The 21,412-nt window shown below is 35.3% G+C and overlaps 1 long non-coding RNA gene across 1 annotated transcript in view; it reads left to right on the top strand.

The window, feature by feature from the left end:
- Positions 1 to 217: 217 nt before the first annotated feature.
- Positions 218 to 21,412, top strand: part of LOC107129086 (uncharacterized) — a 69,872-nt gene continuing 48,677 nt past the window's right edge. The window contains exons 1-2 of the long non-coding RNA XR_001489169.4: positions 218 to 547; positions 4,011 to 4,161. This is a non-coding gene — a long non-coding RNA (uncharacterized lncRNA). The remainder of the gene's footprint in view (positions 548 to 4,010; positions 4,162 to 21,412) is intronic.

Here is a 21,412-nt window from a genome sequence, read left to right as displayed (position 1 = left end):
ACCAATCAGCGCTCTGTGTCTAGCTAAAGGTTTGTAAATGCACCAATCAGCACTCTGTCAAAATGGACCAATCAGCTCTCTGTAAAGTGGACCAATCAATTTTCTGTAAAATGGACCAATCAGCTCTCTGTAAAATGGACCAATCAACTCTCTGTAAAATGGACCAATCAGTAGGATGTGGGTGGGGCCAGATAAGGGAATAAAAGCAGGCCAGCCAGCAGGTGTAGTGCGCTTTTGGTTTCCTTGCATAGAGTGAGTGGTGGTTTTTGTTTTGCTCTTGAAGGTGAGTCTTGCTGCTCTTTAGTCTTTGGGTCTGTGTCGTTTTTATGAGCTGTAACACTCACTGTGGAGGTCCGCAGCTTCAGTTCTGAAGTCAGGGAGACAAGGAACCAAGCAGAAGGAAGAAACTCCGTACGCTTGTGAGCATCTGAAGGAACAAACTCCGGAGGCACCATCTCTAAGAACTGTAACACTCGCTGCGGGAGTCAGAGGCTTCCTTCTTGAGGTCAGCGAGAGCAAGAACTCACTAGTTCCAGGCACACCATGTGTAAGTGATCAATCTCTTGACAATAGTTCCTCGTGAAAGTTAATCTTAAAACTCTTCTTTAAATAGTACTAAAACGGACATACTGATTATCTTTAAAGTGAAGGTGTTTTTTCTTATTAATAAAGTGAAAGTGTTTTTTCTTATTAAAAAAGATGTAAAGTAATTTAAATGAATGCATACGTCAAAGGCATGTCTTTCAGTGACCCACATGATTATTGGTCCAATTGACATTGCTCCATTTTCTGGGGAAACACACAGGGTCCTTGGTCTCGTGCTGAGAAAATTAGTGATAGACACAGATGGAGCCGGATTAAGGAGTGGAAAGTTTAGTAGGTAAGAAAGAAGAGAAGGCTTTTCCTTAGAGGAGAGCTCCAAACCAAATAACTCCACAGGGGGCAGAAGGCAGTCGGTTACATTGGGAGGCTTGAGAAGGTGGTGTCTGATTTGCATAGGGCCGAAAAGGTTGGCTTGACCAGGTGTGGTGTTCAAGTAGCCCCCCAAAAAAGTCCTGCCCACGCTAACTTTCATTATGTAAATGTGGCTAGTTGGCTGGTCGCCATGATACGTAGACACATGGCCTCTACCTGGCTCACTGTCATAATGTCTGCACAAGTGGTAGCAAAGAAAAAGTAGAGGGAACCACCATGTTGAGTGTACCTGACTCTGAGCCTCTTGTATTTACATATGGCATATCAATACTTGCAGGTCTGGCTTTTCAGGCTGCTGTTAGAAATGAAATGTTTTGGGGATTGCTTTTTTATTAAAGGAAAAAGCCTTACTGAGGACATTTTTCCCCTTCTAGCTGTCTAAAATAATCTCTTAGTAACTTCTGTAATATAATTCCAGGAACATTAAAAAGTAAGTTTAGTGACATCATTCACAAATTTAATTTTCAAGAAGTAGCATTGTGTGCGTGGCTGTGTGTTATGCTTCTTCAGTTAGCCCCATTCTTTAAGTTCATCAGTTCACATCATCTACTTTTTTAATATAATCAATAAAATAAAATTTTATCAGTTACCATAGATATGTTTCTAAAATACAACTTTGGTTTCTTTTGAAATAAAATTTATTTTGCTTTTTATATTTGTTTTTTAACTTTTTAGGTTGATACAAATTTATACAAGAGTTGCAGAAATAGCACAGAACCCAGTTACCTATCCAGCTTCCCAGGTGGTGTTTGCTTATGTAATCAAAAAATGCAGTTATAAAAAACAGCAAGTTGACCTTAATGTAATACTATTAGCCAATCTAGGGATTTTATTCAACTTTTACTTTGTCACTAATATTCCTTTTCAGTTCCAGAATCCAATTCAGGCTCACATACTGAATTTAGTTGGCATATTTCCATAGTTTTCTCTAATACGGAATACTTTCTCTGTCTTGACTTTGAAACTGTTGAAGATTGCTGGTCATTTTGTAGAACACATATCAATTTGCATTGTCGAATATACACTACGGAAATGCTGTGTTATTATTACATGATTACATTATCTGATGTTGATAATACTACTGAGATATTTGTAAGAGAGGACCATGTTTCCAAAATATGATGTACATGAATAAAAAATTTTAGGAACAACCTCTGCAAGCTTCTGTACTCCATCAAATTTAAGACGTATTGATTATAAGATGCTTCATTGGATTTACCTGCAATATTTAGAAGGAAAAACTAATGCTTTCATGAAAAGTACAATGCAATAACTTTCTAACTAGAAATGTTACAAAAGTTGAAAAATTTGGTTTTATTTAAATAATAGAAGTGCGGATATCATGAACAGTTATTGACCAGGTTCATAAAAAGCGGTCTGACAGTAGCTTAACACCACGACTGCCACCAGACCAGCTGTGATTGGGATTCCCTTCTCAGGTTCAGAGATGTTAAAATGGGGGGGTGTGGGTGGGGGTGGGGGTGGGGGCGGGGTGGAAAAAAGTATTTTAAGTAAAAAACAAAATGAATAGCGAGGCCAAGCCACTTTCTTCTTTAACGCGGTGTCTGAGGGGTTTTGTCTGCGGCTTGTCCTGCTATAGATTAACACCCTCAAGCAATGGTAAAAAGTCACACTTCATATTGTGTACAGTGGAAATTCATTCATTCTTGTGGTAGGGGAATAACATGATCATAACATGTTGTTGTTGTTAGGGGGGTGCTTATAAGAGCGGATAGTATTTCCAGAATGTGAGAAAGGTCTTATGCATTGGGATATATTACCTTACGCCAACACCAGGAATGGCAATAAGGGAAAAAGTTTGAGTTTGGGGATCATACTGTTGAGAAAAGAAAAAGGACGTCTATTCACTTGCCTATGCTTAACATAGCACCATAACCACAGTGCTAAGTTAATAGTCTCTTGCTTTAGTGTAAACATTGGGAAAAGCTTTAAAAAATTTAGAAAACAAATACAAAGATCCTAAAACCATGATTTTCCAAGCTGAAGGTCATTTTCCCATTTCACAGCGTGATGTTTCATGGAAATGCTTTATATTCACCTAATGATTAAGTAACGAATACAATTGCAACAGTAGGAAATTTAACAAGACAACAGGAAACAAACAGAATTATGAGTATTAGTTTACTAGAGTGGCAGATTTTTACCTGTGTAAAGTAAAAAAATGCATTTCCAAAAATGAATAGTATAGCATAGAAAACCTGAATTATTTTAATTAGAGAATCAATCTGGCAGCTTAATGTTGAAGAAGCAAAGCCATTTCATTGTATCTGCATAGACCCACCTCTAAGGGAACTGCCCGGGACAATCCTTTATGCCTATGGTCCTGGCATAATTATTACCATTCTCTTTCACTGTCAACGCTTTTCAAGTTTGACGATAAGTCATGTGACCACTGAACTGATAATTTAAGTTGTAAATTATTAATTTAGAATATACAATGTCAAAAATTTATTTGGACATTAATTTGTGTAAGTGTATGAAGAGCAAGAACCTAAAATTGTAAATGTTATGTAATAAACTCCCAAAACTTGTTTTTAATGTAAAAAATGCATTTATACTCTGAGTTTCTTACATCACTTTTATTTTCCATGCTTATTTGAGGTATATGGGATGCCCAGGAACTTTTCTAACATAAGACAAATAAGTATAAAAACATAGTGAATTTGGAGCAGTTAGGAGCATGATATTTCCCATAGCATTTGAATCCTGGCTCTGCAACTATCACTAAGTAACTTTGCAGACTCACTCTAAGCCTTCTGTGTCTCAGTTTTTAAATCTCTAAATTAGAGGTAATTGTAACATTTACCTTAAAGTATTGCTGTAAGAACCGAATGAGTGATAACGCTCTATATAATTTCGAGAACGTCTCTGGCATTTTGTAAGCATTACATGAATACAGGTAGCCCCCAACTTAACTACAGTTCAATTCATGGTTTTTAACTTTAGGATGGTGTGAAAGAAATATATGTTGAGTAAAACTATACTTGAAATTTTATATTTTGATCTTTTCCCAGGCTAGTGATATGCAGTATGATGCTCTCTCCAGATGCTGGGCAGTCAGCCAGGGTATCATCAGGATAAACCACCAACATTCTTCAGCGTGCCGTGTTGTCAGATAATTCTGCCCAGCTGCAGGCTAATGCAAGTGTCCTGAGGATGTTCAAGGTAGGCTAGTCTATGCTATGATTGATGTTCAGTAGTTTAGGTGTAGTAAATGCATTTTCGACTTAAAATACTTTGAATTTATCATGAGTTTATAGGGACATAACCCTATCATGAGTTGAGGAGCATCTGTATTTAGATGAATAGATAGATAAAGGGGAATTTGGGGATTATTGCCTCTTATACAAGTTCACATTCACTTGGGAAAAGGGGGGAGGTTGATGGGTTTTTAAGTACAACACTGTGAGAACACAAAGTATAAACAACTCGACCCGAAAAGAGACAGTGAATCTTTAACACTTCAGGACTCAGGGCGCCACACAGGTCTAAGGTAACTTGCAGGAATGTGACATGGGTACAACTTTCAAGAGCTTTGAATTTATTTCTTAAAAGAGCTCAACGTAAAACCAAAGTGAGAGCAAGAACATTTTAGTTTTCTTCTCTTGTTTTACTCCATGTTTCATATATTAACAAACCATGTTTGATATTTTAAAATATTTTGAAAATGTGTCCATATTTGATTACTTTCATTTATACTACATACTCCATGACATCATCATCTCATTTATTTCAGTTGACCCCTAATTTGTCTCCCTGTTCTGCCCTTGCTCTCTATTCAGTGTATTTCCTCCGAGTAGCAAGAAATCTTCAGTTAAGGCAGAAGACTTGTCTTGTCTCTCAGAACCATCCATTGGTTTCCTGTTTCAGTTACCAAAACAGTTAGAGTCCTTAGACTTGTATACAAAGCACTCCGTGCTTACCTCTTTATTAAACTTTTTTTTTTCTATTTTAAATTTTTATTTACTTTTTTATTTCAATAGGTGTTTGGGGAACAGGTGGTGGTTGGTTATGCGAATAAGTTCTTCAGTGGTGATTTCTGAGATTTCAGTGCACCCATCACCCAAGCAATGTACACTGTACTCAAATGGGTAGACTTTTATCCCTCACCCCCACTCCCACCCTTTTCCCCAAGGTTACCGTTGGTGTATAGCAGATTTGTGTACATTAATTTTGTATCCTGAAACTTTGTTGAATTCATTTACAAGTTCTAGGAGCTTTTTGGATGAGTCTTTAGGGTTTTCTAGGTATATGATCATATCAGCAAACAGCGACAGTTTTTCACTTTCTCTTTATTATACTTTCTAGTATTCTCTTTTCCTTATTTTCATAGAAGCCACAATGGTTCCATGTTTGTATCCAGCAGACACATTGATGACTCACGGGTTTGCTCTTCTTCCTTGTACGTGAAAAATCTCCCTCCAATATAGCAATGTGGCTCCAAGATACACTTAGGATTTTTGCTAAACTTTTTTCTTTAGTAAACCCTTTTCTTGACTCTAGAATTTCTAGAGAAGAAATTCTCATCTGTTTGGTCTAGATTGACAACATTTCAAGGCATGTATAATGGGTAAATGCTTCTCAAAAAGGCTGAGGCTTGTTAAACTTGGGCCGTGTTTTTCCTGTGATTAGTGTGTATTTCATTCAACTATATATGTATCTTTTATAAAACAGTGTAATATACAACAATTCTGAGGAAAGTGCTTTTATGGAATAAAGCATTCAATTTTTTAGTTTTCTGAGCCTAACTTTGTTTTTGGAGTTAGAGAAGAAATGGAGGTATTCCATCATTTAGGGGTTTCTCTTCTTCAAGTACACTGCCCTTCCTGGTAGCCCTCTACAAAAAGTCAGACATTCCAAATAATCTTTTTCTCCTTTCCAAAAACAACTCATCTCTAGAACACTTGGCCAGTGCCCACTTAGTGTACAGCATATTGTAGATTGAGTTCACAAACCTGCTTAGCTAGAATGTGCTGTCAGCATTCTTTGCATCAGAAGACCAAACTTAGATTTGTTGTGTTCAGAAAGATAAGAATATATTATAAATTTAAAATACTAATAATTTTCTACAGAACATGTTTATGTACAAAATATAGACAAAAATTTTACTAGCTGTTAAAAGGGTGATTGCTATATGATCACAATATTCTTCAATAATATGATCAGTAGATGTGTCTTCTCAAAATGTCGTAAAATAATATTTCAAAAACATTTCTCAAAACAGGTAGGTCACAGTCTGCTAAATAAAAGGAAAAGAAACCAGTGTATATTTATTAACAAATAGGTATTCCTTGAATGAATATGTTTTGGGCTTTTTATTCTTTTTAGTGTTGCTTTTGCTTCTCTGGACACTTCCCCCTGTAAAATGATTAGTTGCCATGCTCAGATGTCATGTGTTGAATCTGAGTTGTCAACTCTTGTGAGTTGCCAAAGTATATTGAAATAGAATCAGACATTCAAAAAAACCAGTCATCTCTTTAATGATAGCTTGAAGACACTATTATTTTGATATTGAATTTTCTGCATCCACCCAAGATAAAAATGTATGTTAATAATGTAACTTAAACATTAACAATTGTTTTTGGAATGCCAATTCATCTCTTTTATGGGCATTGAAGAGATTAAGTGACCTAAGATGCTTTTTATTTTGGAGGATACAAATATGCTGATTGCAGCAGAATCTGCCCTGGTAAGAATGTAAATAACATAGTAAATAGTGAACTCAGTGCACTGCATTTGTCTTCTAGATTCATTATCAAAGTGTCCTTTGAATTTAACATTTTTCATTTAAAAAATGAAGACCAATACACTAAGGAAGCATTTTGTTTTCAGAAGTGATAACATTGGGAAATTCTTATGTAAGAATTAGGTAAAATGTCTTTAATTGAAGAATTGATTCAATCGCCAGATGAACTGAGAAATGTTTCTCTGAAGGCAGACCTATTATATTTTCACCTTCAGGCACCAGGGGGTAACATGTCTTATTAATGCCTCTATTAAAATTGACCTGCTTCCATAGGTATGGTACCAAATAGACAGCTCATCAAATAAAATGAATGCTTTTAAAAGGATTTTAAAATGCATAGCTATGCATTTTCAAAAAACAAATTTCCATTTTGATGCAGGAAAATCAGGAAATTTAAATACACTGAATCACTGCTAGCTAGAAGATAGCAATTTAAGTCATTATTATTGGGAAAATACCAGATATGATCATATTATAGGAAGCTACTTAACAAGTAGCATTAGTTATACATTATAAGGATTAATTTTACATAATTTTTCTTATAGAGATTTTGCATTTTCTATAAATAAATGCAATATTGAGGTTACTTAATTGGAAATTTGACTTACCCAGCATGTACTGTTTAAAGAGAGAGAGTCATGCATTCCAAATCCAATTTATATAAGGCATAAATTGTAACACTAACAGATAAGCTTGGTTTTCCTAAAATCTCAGGATCAAGCAGACAAACTCTGGTTGTAACTTGATCAGTCATCTCTATGCTGTGACTTGTGTATTCATCTGCTGAAGACATCTATGTGATATCCTCAAATAATTACAGAAGTTTGTAGAAATTACATAGACTGTACACCAGAAAAAGGCAGGGTTCATAATTTGTTAACTGACAAATGAGATAAAATCTCAGACTCTTCATTGTTCTTGACAGTTGGCAATGGACATGTGATAGTGACAGATGTGTTCTGAAAGAGGAGAACTAAGGTCCTTGAGGATGGATTGAGAGGATTTGAGGGAAGCGTGTGTAAGTTATGGTGAAAATGACAAATTTTATGGTCAACAGCTCTATAAGTGATCCTCCATTTTATTGCCTATAATCAAGGATGAATTGGATGAGTGATTGCAGAATAAAATATTGAATAGCATCCTGGTTATTACTAACTCCTCTGGGGAGGGAAAGTTACTCATTAACTGGCAGGGATCCTCTCGTCCACCTCACTTTAACAACTAGTATTAAGTCTGCAAGGTAGAGAGAAAATCTAAATTCTTTCCAGATGCAGTTTACAGAGATGCACACCAACACCGGACAGGAAAAGAAGCAATTTACAACTATGGACAGAAACCAGGCAAATATTAAATTTCCACGGGTTCTGTTTGGAAAGATAAAGGGTGTAATTAATGCTTATAAAGGAAAAATTGCAATAGCTGGGACATCTTAGGGCTTAGACCTTCCTAAACTTCTTAGAGTTGTTAAGATGAGACAGTAAAAGATCTCAGACCCTCCTGTGCAGTAGGTCTTGGCTGTAATAGTGGAGCTTTGGCTCTCTAGGAGATAGATCCTTCGAAGAGGTGAATTCCCGTGGGAAAAAAATATCAATGAAACGTTAACCTAGTACCAAGGTTTTTATAACCTTAGATTGGGTTTACGTAGCTGTGACTTTATCCCACTGGAGTATGTGAAACAAAGCAATCTAGGTATATTTTTTGTGTGTTTATCCTTGTGTGTCATGGAAAGCTTCACTAGATACTAGGTAGAAAACTGGGAAGAATAATAGAGAAGTTAGCTAAGCAATGGGGCAGGAGATGCCGTGGATTTAAGTGTACTCCTCAAAGAAGTCATGGCTGTGTGAGTCAAACTTGAGTCATTCAGAGGGAGCACATCCACTGGCCCCAACCCAGAAAGCAGTGTGACTGACACTATTGAGAGAAGGGATTCTCAAAACTGCCATAGATAGTGTCAGTCATGATATTCTCACAGCCTGATGGACCAGACACATTTAAAGTCAGTTTGATTGAGGCATTGGAAACTGAAAGTAAGTGTACTTTGCATGTTAGCTGCAAGCCACTCCCTACTGATGTGATCATCTTCTACCCCAGCCTCAGATGCTTTAAGAAAGATGAATAGAACTTGGGAGCAAGATGCCCCTGTCTCCAAAGAAAAATTAAAATGATATGCATACATTCAAGTTTGCAGGGAAACTTTGACCCTGGAATCTAGAACCCTGTAGGTAAGCTACAGCAGAACACTGAGTGTAATACACTGTGAAAGATTTCAGTGAACTCTATGTATGAGTGCTTATGCAAATGCATGTCTGGGGCAATATATGATATAGCCCATTTTCTATGCTGGTTATGTGAAGTGTTGAGGACAGGTTGTAGGAAGGACCTTTTAAAGCTTCTCTCTACCCTAATTATCTTATTAACTTTGCCTCAGTTCCCATGATACCTATCTTCCTTGACTCTTTCTTCTGACTATGTATTTTCCAGGATTGATACTATGTTATGTGTAATTCTCTAGTTTCAACCCTTTATTAACTGATGTAGGTATTTTTCATGGCAATTTGCCTGTCCAAGTATTTAGCTCATGCTCAACACATTGAGTTGACACATCCTTGTTCACATAAAAGTATAGACAGAGTCCTCTACTACTACCCCTCTCTTGCCCCACAGGAACAGTTCTTCTGTACCTCCCCTTAGATAAAATGATCAAAATATGAGAAGGAGAGACAAAGTGTGGTGAGCATGAGTAAATCACATTAATACAGGGAGAACATTTGGCTGCGTCAATTTTGCTCTGTGTGCTTTTTGTAAGTATATTTACCAGCCTTGTTGAGACCAAAGTTTGGGCCAAAAATATGAGTACCTGGCAGTTAATGCTAAAATAGAACTATATAGCATAATTTGTAACACTCTGAAAAGAAAAAATTTGAAGATGCTTATTTTGATTTTGTTTGAAAACTCCAATCATGGATATAAAATTCCTAATTTGCCTACCGCGTGAACAAGTAGTACATCCTTGTATTTGTATAGCATCTGTTTCCATGGAATATAAGTAGTAAATGTTAGCTACAGAATGTATAAATGCAGATTTGAGTATAAAAATAGCTTACAAATAACATTTTCTTTCCATTTTAGTAACAACTCCAAACTCAGTCAGAAATGCAACAGTATTTTGGCTGAGGGCCTGTTTGTTGTAAGAAATCAGGGCTATTTTCCTCCTATTTAAAACATAACATGCTTTTTCTTATATTCAATTCACAGGGTGTTTCATTTTTAATGAATTTTCCTTATTCTCCAGTGCTTCACTATATCAGTCTGTGTGAATGACGTTGATTTCTTAAGGGGAAACACTTCGCATCGAGATAAATTTGATTTACACATAACCAACGTAAGCAGAAAGTGAAAAACAGTCTGATATTTAGAAGTAGACAAACTTAATTTAGAGGAACCCCTACTTAGTTTAATGTGACAGACAATAATGAGGAAAAAAATTCTTGCTCATTATCAGCTCGGTTAGATGTATCTGCATTGGATTTCAGAAATGAACATATATTAGGCTCTAAGTGTGTTTAATGCATCATTTGGGTGCAGTTTCTTCAGTAAATTCCCTAGAAACCAGAAGGGGCTCTTCTTCAGATTGGCTTCTAATAGTGAAGGAATTTTTTTTTTTTTTAATGTACAGGCTTTCATTAAACTTCATTTTTAATGGCCTGAGTAAGTGACTTTCTTCCCAGACCATTAAAAATAATAATAGGGAAACAGAAGCAAGAAATGAGGTCACTCATAACTTAAAAAATAAAAATGGAATACATCCCTGAAAAAAAATGCTGGGAAACAGAGACTTTGAAGACTAAAAAAAAAAGCTTCCTCTTTCTCTTGAAATATTATCTCTTGAATTTGCCTACCATTCATCTGACAGCACCCAAGGATTTTTTTTTTCTAAAATATGAAAATTTTAGTGGTGGTGAAGCACTACCCTAACTCTCAAAGTTTTAGAAAATAAACGAGGATTGATTTCTTCTTCTAAGTTACGTTAAATTAAAGAAAACTTGATAAACCAAGAGGATTGAGTTGAGGCATAAAGAGATTTCAAGAAACACTAACTCAGTCTTACCAAAGTCCTTAGCAAATTTTTTTTTTTTTTAATTTGAGTAACTGCTTGTCCCTGGTAGAGTAGGGTACAGTTACATTCTATTCCAACAACAGATGAAAGGGCAAGGATAAACTTGGTGATTAAGGTAAAAACATAGAACTCAGTTTGCCGGTGCTTTGGCTTCACGGAGCAATAGTTACCACAAACCTATCACCATGGGTTATATCATCAAAAGGTCACAAGTGATTACAGGCAAAGTTCCCATCGATAAAGGCAATAACATGAGTTCAAATGTAGGTCAGATATCTGAGATTCTATATCAACAAAAAAATATGTGGTGGCTTTAGAACATGATTGCAAATTATTTAATAGTCTTTTCATTAAGACGGTCATCTCCTAAAATCTGGTGGGCTAGTCACTATTTCAACCATTTGAGTATAACTGAAGTTACGCCACATGATGATTTTAGTTGACGGTGGTATTGCCATAATACAATACCACAGAGTGGATGGCTTAAACAACAGGGATTTGGTTTTTCTTTTAGTTCTGGAGGCTAGAACTCCAAAATAAGTTGCCAGCAGATTTGGCTTTTCCAGAGGTTTCTCTCCTTGGGTTGCAGACAGCTGCTTTCTTGCTATGTCTTTCTTTGGCCTGTCCTTGGTGTTTGTCCTTCCCTAGTGTCTCTTCTTCCTGTAAAGACATCATTCATATTGGGTTAGGACCCCACCATTAGGTTCTGGTTTAACCTTAATTACCTCTTTAAAGGCCCTGTTTCCAAATGCAGTCATATTGGGTGTTAGGTCTTCAATGTATAAATTGGTGGGGGGTAGAGAGGTGCACTTCAGCTCTTAACAATGACTTTTTGAAGCTAGGTTATAACAGATTGCACGACCTCCAGTTTTAATGCTGGAAAATTTAATTTCATAGCCTTGAGTTGTCATTTAAAATATTAAACTACCTAGAGACTATATGCTGTGAAAAACCAAAAGCTGTGTGTGGGGGGCAATGCAGAGAGCAGCCATTCTGTATTTTAAATGAGACTTGAAGTATACATACAGGTATATAGATAGGTCCCATGGACGTGAATATGTTGCCACATCAGGTTATTGACTTTTTATCTTCTACCCCTTGGGACTATAGTTGCAGTGTCTAGATCAGAGAATAATGTAATATTGAACTTGAAAGTGAATGTGTGAAGAAATGTACAAGTGAATTCTGGAATATCCCAAGACTTGATTCTCAGTCTCTTCTCAATGTACAAATGTTATCTCATTATTATTCCCAGTTATGTAAGTCGTGGTGGGTTATATAACTGGAGGCAATTGAGCCAAATTTGAACACTTTTGTGGGATCTCAAAGCTCACTCTCTAATGCATATAGTATTGGAGAGTCTCCCATTTTCAAACATATCTCCAAATGGACATAGAAAAATAATACATTTATGGAACTACTGTAAAATATGTGACTTTTGGATTCAATGAGGATGATCAGAAAACACAGCTTCAAGTAGCTCCAAGTGCAAGCTTTACCGCATATGATCTATGTGGCTTTGAGCTTCTACAAATGTCGTTTCTTTAATATGCAAAATGAGACTATTAATACCTTCCTGGAAGATTGATTAAAAAAAGTTAAATGATAAATGGATTCAATATATGAGAAAATATCCTGGTGTATGTTAAGTACCATGCACATACACTATATTTTTATTATTTTAGGAATATAAATGCAGAGCCAGGTGCCAGTGGCTCAAGCCTGTAATCCCAGCACTTTGGGAGGTCGAGAGGGGTGGGTTGTTGGAGGCCAGGAGTTTGAGACCAGCCTGGCCAACATCGTGAAACCCTGTCTCTACTTAAAATACAAAAATTAGCTGGGCATGGTGGTAGGGTCTTGTGATCCCAGCTAGTTGGGAGGCTGAGGTGGGAGAATCGCTTGAACCTGGGAGGGAGAGGTTGCAGGGAGCCAAGATCATGCCACTGCACTCCAGCCTGGGTGACAGAGCGAGACTCCATCTACAAAACGAAAAATAGAAAAAAGAATATAAATGTAGTATAAATTCGTTGATTATTTGTTGGAAGGTGCAAGCAAAGAAAATTGGTTTGTAAATGGCTTTCAGTGACTCTCAAAATAATGCACCTTGAAATGTATACATGATTTATGTAGCATGCTTCCTACTTGATTACATTTTAATCAGAAATAATGAAAAACATCTTATATAATGTATATATGCTATATATAACATACAGCATTTTTGTTATAACATCTATATTTATTGAATAAATATAATTTGAACTAACTTCAAAAGTATTTTAAGTTACTAAGGTATTTATTCATTATTTAAATTTATAGGAACCACAGAAAAAATACTGGATAGTATATTGTTTGGCTTGCTTTAATCTTTGTGGAAATTCCCAGGTATTCTTTTTTAATATGCTTAGGTTTGATTATTTTGCTGGCAAAATTTTTTCATTGTAATCAGCTCCACTTTTTCTGTATCCTGACATACGGTAAAGAAAATATTGTTTTTACCAAAATAGGCATATAAAATAGATATTAAAAGTGTAAAGACTAGTAACATAATTGGCTTTCTCTTCAATTAAAATTCATGAAATTATCTTAAATCATAGAATTTCTAAGCACAAGCTGATATTTCACTTATTTTATGAATTAAAATTTACTAGGAATACTATATATGTGCAACTTTGCCTGTTCAAAAGCAGGTGATTTCTATGCACTATCATGTTAAATAAGTATTTCTTAACCTCATTTAATAAAAAGCATTCTATGTTACTTAAGTGAATCTTTAAATAGCACAACATATAACAAGATGACCAATTTCAAACATTTAGGGTCAGAATGTAGAGTGCAACTCTACATTTCCTAATGGGATAAAGTAACAGAAGAGTCGTCTTTTATTTTCTATCTCTATTTTTTTAAAATCTAGAGTAAGGATTTATTTTATTCCTTAACACTCATTAAGAATAATGGGAGATTAGCCAAAATTTCAGGAGTAAAAAGGAGTCAAAATTAGTTACATGTAAGGCATTCATCTTCCCTAAAACACTTTCAGAAGGTTAATTTCAATGTATATGAAACAGCTAAAACTTAATTACATATAACAACTTATTCTAGAGATCAATTGACTTAAAAAAAGTCTTTTGCTGGGACAACACATGTAACCCCAGCACATTGGAAGGCCAAGGTAGGAGGATTGCTTGAGGCCAGGAATTTGAAACCAGCCTGGGCGACATAGCAAGACCCTGTCACTAAAAAAAAAGAAACGAATGAAAAAGAAAGGTTTTTTGACCTATATGGGCATTTCAAAATCTGGCTCAAAAATAATGATTTATGTATATGAAAAGTCAATAGGTAAATTTATATACAATATTAAAGGAAGTTGAAATGTACAATGTTTACTGTAATTGTATTTGTCTTCGTAACAATTCTTCTGTTTTACCTCAGTTATATCCAAATATTCAGCCTACACAGGTCCTTTCTAGCCTACACAGGTCCTTTCTTAGTTTTACCTTCCTTGACCACAGCTACACAACAGCATCTTGTTTTAAATAAGCAGTCAAATGTAGAATTTTTTTTTTCTTTTTTTGAGACAGGGCGTCAACTTTGTCGCCCAGGCTAAAGTGCAGTAGCGTGATCAGGGCTCACTGCAGCCTTGACTTCCTGGGCTCAGATCATCCTCCCACCTGAGCCTCCCAAGTATCTGGGACCACAAGCACGCACCATCACACCCAACTAGTTGTATTTTTAGTAGAGATGAGGTTTCGCCATGCTGCCCAGGCTGGTTTTGAAGCCCTGAGCTCAAGCAGTCTGTCTGCCTCAGCATCCTAAAGTGACAGGATTACAGGCATGAGCTACCATGCCTAGCCAAAATCTTTTTCTAAATGTTCAAATATTCTTGCCTAAGGCAATTAGCATACGTGTGTGTGTGTGTGTGTGTGTAAAATTATATTGCCATGAATATTTATGTACTGACAAGTTTCTGTTAAAATCTCAACTAGTTGTTGGGTATAAGTGATCACTATTCCCATAGGCTAAAACTAACAAGATCTTCCTCTCATTGAAAATATAGGCTAATATAGATGTACGTATGTGTGTGTGCATATATGTATATTTTTCTGGGAGCTAGAAGCATTACACATTTTATATATATATATATAGGATCACACACATACATCTGTAAACCTTACTCTAGATTTAAAAAAAATACAGAGATAGAAAATAAAAACTCTTCTGTTACTTTATCCCATTAGGAAATCTAATATAGATGTGTATGTGTATATATATATATACACACACACACAAACATAAATATGCTAGTGTTCACCAGTAGTTGTCAACATTGTTTGTGATGGTGTCTTCTTCCAGCCTCAGGGTCTCTGCATAGAAAGTTCCCGAGGGCTATTGTTATACCTTCTCCCTGCCCTTATCTCTTGCTTAAACTTGACTCCTGCAAGTCATAACTTGGCAACCACCTCCTTAAGACAGCCTCCTGTGACTCTACAGGGAATTACAAATCGCTTAACTAAGTATTTCTTATCAGATCTATAATTACACACTTATTTATCTGATGAATACATAAGGCATTAACTATTCAAGTATTATCAGATTTTTTTTAAGAACTATGACAATTAGACCATTATACATGTAATCACTCATTAAATGCTAATGCATCATTTACTTTAATCCTCACAATGACACACCTAGGATCTGCAGAGCTAGAATTGGAACTGAAACAGTGTCAGTCTGGAAATCACAATTCTATATTTCTGAAAAACTTTATCTTTTTTTTTTGTGAAGACATTTGTTTACATCACTGGGAAGCTGTTAATAGGGCATTAGAAGGAAACAGATTCTTTTTTCAGTATAGAATGTTTCATGTCACTCATGTATATATCCCCAGGTTCCGAGTACACAGTTCCTAAGCTAATAATTGACTGCTTTAGTTGAATATTTCTCCCGTTTTTAAAATCTCATACATAGAGAACAGAACAGATCTGTTCATTCTTCATGAGAATAATAGCTTGCGTCTAGTTTGCTTTGTGTCGCTATCTTTATCTTTTATCTTCTACTCTGTTTATGACACCACCTTTGTGCCTTTTTGTCAGAGAAGCTTCTTGTTCTGCTAATTCTAATAGCTGGGTTGATCTAATGATAATATTTGACTAGTTCATGGCTCATTTGAAGAATTATTTCCTTTTTTTCCCCACATAGTATTTTCTTAAAAAAGAACTTCTCGAGAACATTTTCACTGCTTGAACCTTGAAAGCCTGACTCACCACATGTTAAGACAATTACAAGTTATTAAGAAAATGTGGTACATATACACCATGGAATACTACACAGTCATGAAAAAGAATGAGATCATGTCCTTTGCATGGGAGCTGGAGGCCATTGTCCTTGGCAAACTAACACAGAAACAGAAAACCAAATACTGCATGTTATGACTTACAAGTGGGAGCTAAATGATAAAAACAAATGAACACAGAGAGGGAAACAGCACACACTGGGGCCTATCAGAGGATGAGGGTAGGTGGAGGGAAAGGATCAGGAAATAATAACTAATGGGTACTAGACTTCATACCTCAGTGTTGAAATAATCTGTACAACAAACCCCAGTGACCGAAGTTTACCTATATAACAAACTTGCACATGTACCCCTGAACTTAAAAAAGTTATATAAATGTACTATTCACAGCCATTTCATAGGTTGAAAAACATCACTCTTCAAACATGATTTCATAAAAAGTTCTTGAATAACTATTTTTAGAATTTTGTAATTTATATCTCAGGTGCAGGAAACAAAGCTCAAATAAAAGCGAACTAAAATTTAGAAAATATTCACTATGTCACTTAAGTTTTTAGGTAGATAAATCACAGAGCTGTTCAATTTACTGTCTTAATGACATTTTTAAAATGTGGCTTTTCACCTTTCTGTCATCTTCAGTAGATTGGCTTAGTTCTCATGAAGCTGACCAGCATAATTCTACAATTTGCATTTATAGCAGCCAACTTTAACCATAAAATGTCACCGAGTCTTCCTATGAATATTCTTTGATTAGCCAGACAACCGTCTCAGAAGTATCCAGTGAACTTACTTCCTTGCTCCACTAGCTGGAAACCAAAATCATTCTCACTCCTAACTAATAATAACAAAGGAAATTAGATCATTAGGATGACATGTTCAAGCTTTACTAAAGACAAGAGGGCTATATCCTTTTAAATAAACTAGGGATGAAGAGACAAAAAGGAATTTTGCCTCGAGATTTTTTTGGAAGGCAACTGAAGGTATACCCTAAGGTTTTTTTCAATATTTACTGTTAAAATAATCTTCAAAAATATATGAAAATGTGTGACACATGAAGTTTTATTGTTTTATTTTCAAATCAAAAATGATTGTAAAGCATGTGATGATGATAATATGGTTATATTTTAGCTATTAACCATTTTAAAAGTAGTCAAATGAACGTAAAACCTAACTCATTTATCATCATTGAGCTGGTTGAATGTGCCAGATATTCTCAAAGTGTGAAGTACTCTGATACAGAGGAATAAAACCCAGCCCCAGACTTCATGGTGGGAACTGGCATGATATAATAAAAGCTGCTTCAGGCAAGAATTACGTGGCAGAACCAAAGAATGCTTTTTGGAAGAGGTGATATTCTTAAAAAAACGAAAGAGAAGACTTTAACTTAAAAAAACAAAAATGTATTCTGCCTGCTAAGGAATAAAAAAGGGTTCTCATTATCTAAACATTGAAGTGGGAAAAGTGTTTTGAACCCTCAAAAGACTAAAGTTCTGATATTATCACCAGATAGCAAGTTCATATTCATCATCCTATTCAGCAAATGAACCGTTAAGACTTAATTAAGCACTTAGAAGTTGTATGGTACAATGGGCATAATATAACTATCCAAATCAACATGGAACAAAATTAGAATTTGTGGAAAAAAGATCTAGATGATCAGATTTAATTTAAACCTGACTTACTAAACAAAGCTCAGAAACATCCTTTATATCTACATTTTAGTTCTAGAATCTATTAGGTTTGTCATGAGCACAGTGGAGTATTTTGTTTGGGCACCTGAAAGCTGAAGTGTTTCATGTGTGCCCTCTTCAAGAGACATCAGATTATGCATGAGACAAAATTAAATGGTAAAAAGACACAACAAAGAAACCAAAAATTTCCAAAACTGTCTTTTTCTTCAAAAACTTGTATACATCTTTGTGTCAGATAACCTGTCACTAAGACTGTGTTTGGAATTTAAAATGCCTGTAACGAGAAGTGCTGCATACCCACATAAAAAAATTCAGTGTTGATGTAAATATTTTCCTGGGAGCTAGAAGTATTACAAATATAAATAAAAAATACTTTATTTCCAAAGGTTAGAATATTCTGTTAAAATACCATAAAATGCACATTGTTGTGTATTCTTAGTTTAGTATGTGCTATGTACTGAATATATGCATCTCTCTCAGATTGATACATTGAAATCTTAACTTTCCATCTGATGGTATTTGAAAGTGAGGTCTTTAGGAGGTGATGAGTTCATTAGGAAGGAAACCTCATGAATGAGATTGAAGTCCTTGTAAAAGAAACCAGAGGGAGACCCCTGGTGTATGTCAATTCAGACACACTGAATTGACTTTCGATGTGTTGTAATGTAAACCGTCCGGAGCATACCCCTAGGCACTAGAAGAATATCACAAAGTTTGTTTTACAATCCCTCACTGATACTCTAATCTACCTTATTTGTGTGTGTTTGTGTGTTTGTTTCTCTGAATAAGGTCAAATAAATGAGTCATAGTTCACCTCTTTCTGCCCCTGTCCTACAAGTGATCAGACTCAAACTTACGGAAATTTGTTTTTAGAGTTGGTACTGAGATCATTTATTTTACTTAAATGGAAATACTGGTGCCTGTTTAAAGCACAACTGGACCAATCTCTGGAAACATATTCTTGTTACTACAAAAATGTACAATAGAACACTATAATACAAAGTGCATTATTAATAGCACACAGATGTCCTTAACATTTCCTTTAGAGTTTTCAATTAATGTACTGTAGTTTCAAGTTGTAATTATTTTACAGTGCAGAGTGAAGGGAATGCTATTTGATCAGTTCTGTCTTTCTCTGTTCTTTAGTCAAAGGCGAAGCACTCTGTAGTAAAAGCAACAATATTTCCTTAGATTTTATATGAGTGTTTGGTCTAGGGACAATTATAAATTCAATTTGAGATGAGAAGGCATATTCTTTAATATCTGGTATTTAATCACTGGAACTATTTTGTGTCCAGTGTACAATAAATGACATTTCATGCTAACCAAATGTTTGAGGTTTCTTTCTGTTAACACTGGTCAATATAGAGCTATTTTTAATAATAAATGTGGAGTTTATGACCCCTCATAATTTTACCTGTAACTCTTAAGTTTTAAAAAGATAAGGTTAAATTCAGAATATTTTAATATTTTTATAATTATTCTGTTTTTTACTACATGTAAAAACATTGTATACAATTGTGTAAAACTTAATCTAAGAAACTGAACATACAACAGATTTTCCTGCTTATTTTACAGGTTTTGTTAACATTGGTTTCTGCAAAACCTGTATTTTGAAATGCTTTATTTAATACTTTGGGTTCTTGGGCCAAACTAAAACTGAAATAGCTCCTTTTAAAATACATTTTATTGCAATGTAGTATTATATTGAAAATATGATCACATAGAAATATGGAGAGCTTCGCAATTTATTTGAGACTAGTACAAGTCTGAAATTAAAAAACAGCTAGCTGAAAAATGAAAAGTAAGAGGGACATAACTTTCTTACTGTGTATTTGCAAATAGAATTTATCATTGTGTTAAAAAGATTACTATGCCATTAGGGTTTATCAAAGAAATAAAATGGTAATTTCACATTAGAAAACCTATTATCTGACTCCATAGATTTTAAGGAAAAATCTATTAATTTTGGGGGGTTACAAAAGCAGTAGAAACAACAAAAAAATAGAATTTGGTGCATCTTCACAATAAAATTACTTGTGGATTTGAAATAGAACAAAATGTCTTCGTATGTTTGAAAATATATATTAATAAAAGCCCTACATTAAACATGATCATTAATATTGAATATGCTAAACATCCCTATTGAAAATAGAAGCATGAGAGCTCATTGTCACATAAACTATTTTATCTTTTACTGAATCTTAATCAACACAATCCAAAAAGGCAGTAAAATATAAACAACATATTGCAAGAGAAAAACAAACCCTTATTATTTCCAAACAGTACTATTTCCAAGCAAGAAAAAACCCAAATAGTAAAAAACAAAACTAGAATAGTTTAGCAAGATGACCAAATAAAATACCAATTTACAAGAAAACAATTGCATTGCCCCCAAAATAATTGCATTTAGAACAAAATAATTACAATGACTTAATTTGCGATGGCAGCGTGATCAAAAGATACACAGGAATATACTTGTCAAGATATGCAAGTTTTTTAAAGGACATAACAGCCACCAATTATATTCTGTGAGGTGGAAGAGGTGTTATGCTATTCAGAAAAGGGCTTTAGTCCCAGTTGTTTGGAGAGCTCTAGGCAGTTTTCAGCTGTCAGGTGCCTCAGCTACGGAGAAACAGCTTGTTAAAAGTCCTGCCTTTTACAGAGTGGCCCATATCCAATTTCTGACTGATAGAGGCATTGGTAAAAACACTTAGCTATTTTAGACCATTATGGGACAACTATGGTGGGTGGTTGGTTTTAACTCCAGAGTTCCCAGTGCAGTTTGCCAAAGTTGTCATGGAGTCTGTATGAGATCTTGGTTTCTCCTTCTGCCTAACCCTGATTTTTTATCCTCCCTTGCACTTGTTCAGATCCCAAAGACACCATCTAATAAAGTATCCTGCACACTACTCACCACCTCGGTGGTGTCTTTCTAGAGAATCCAACCTACAATACTGGGTGCCAAGAGTGGTCCAAGATATCAGGCACTAAGATAAAGTTTTAGACCTGAATTGTGATGACTGGTTGGTAAGAAGATTTCCATCAATGCTAGTAGATAGAGCACAAATAGCCCTGGTAAAGGGTGAATTTCCAGTTGTTCAGGTGGTGGTTTAAGTTGGCATTGGTTGAAAAAATTCTACCAGCCAGGAATTGGGTATGTTTGGCTAATCTCCGGTGAGTACTCTGGAACAATGGTTCTGAGTGTGAACCTGGAAATTTGTAAGAAACGCCAATAATCAAGTCTCACACTAAACACACTAAATTAACAGGTATGGAGGTGGGGCCCTGTGGTCCATGTTTCAGAAAGGCCTACCAGATTATTCTAGTATATTGCTTTATATGGCAATCAACAGGCAATTGAATGTCAATTTTACAAACTAGAAGTAACCTAAAATCTATTATCTCCTGGAGGAGAAGAGCAGAAAAAGTTGACACCAAGGCTCATGATTTTTTTTGTCAATATAGACAAGAGCTAAACTCTGAGTCCAGGTAGTCATGCGACTACAACGTCTAAATCTAGTCTGGAATGGAGACGTCTTGGTTTGACGTTCCTGAAAACATTAAAACTT

The sequence above is a fragment of the Macaca fascicularis genome, chromosome 3 (assembly GCF_037993035.2).
Source record: "Macaca fascicularis isolate 582-1 chromosome 3, T2T-MFA8v1.1".
Lineage (NCBI taxonomy): Eukaryota > Metazoa > Chordata > Mammalia > Primates > Cercopithecidae > Macaca > Macaca fascicularis.
This window is presented reverse-complemented; position numbering and strand designations above follow the sequence as displayed.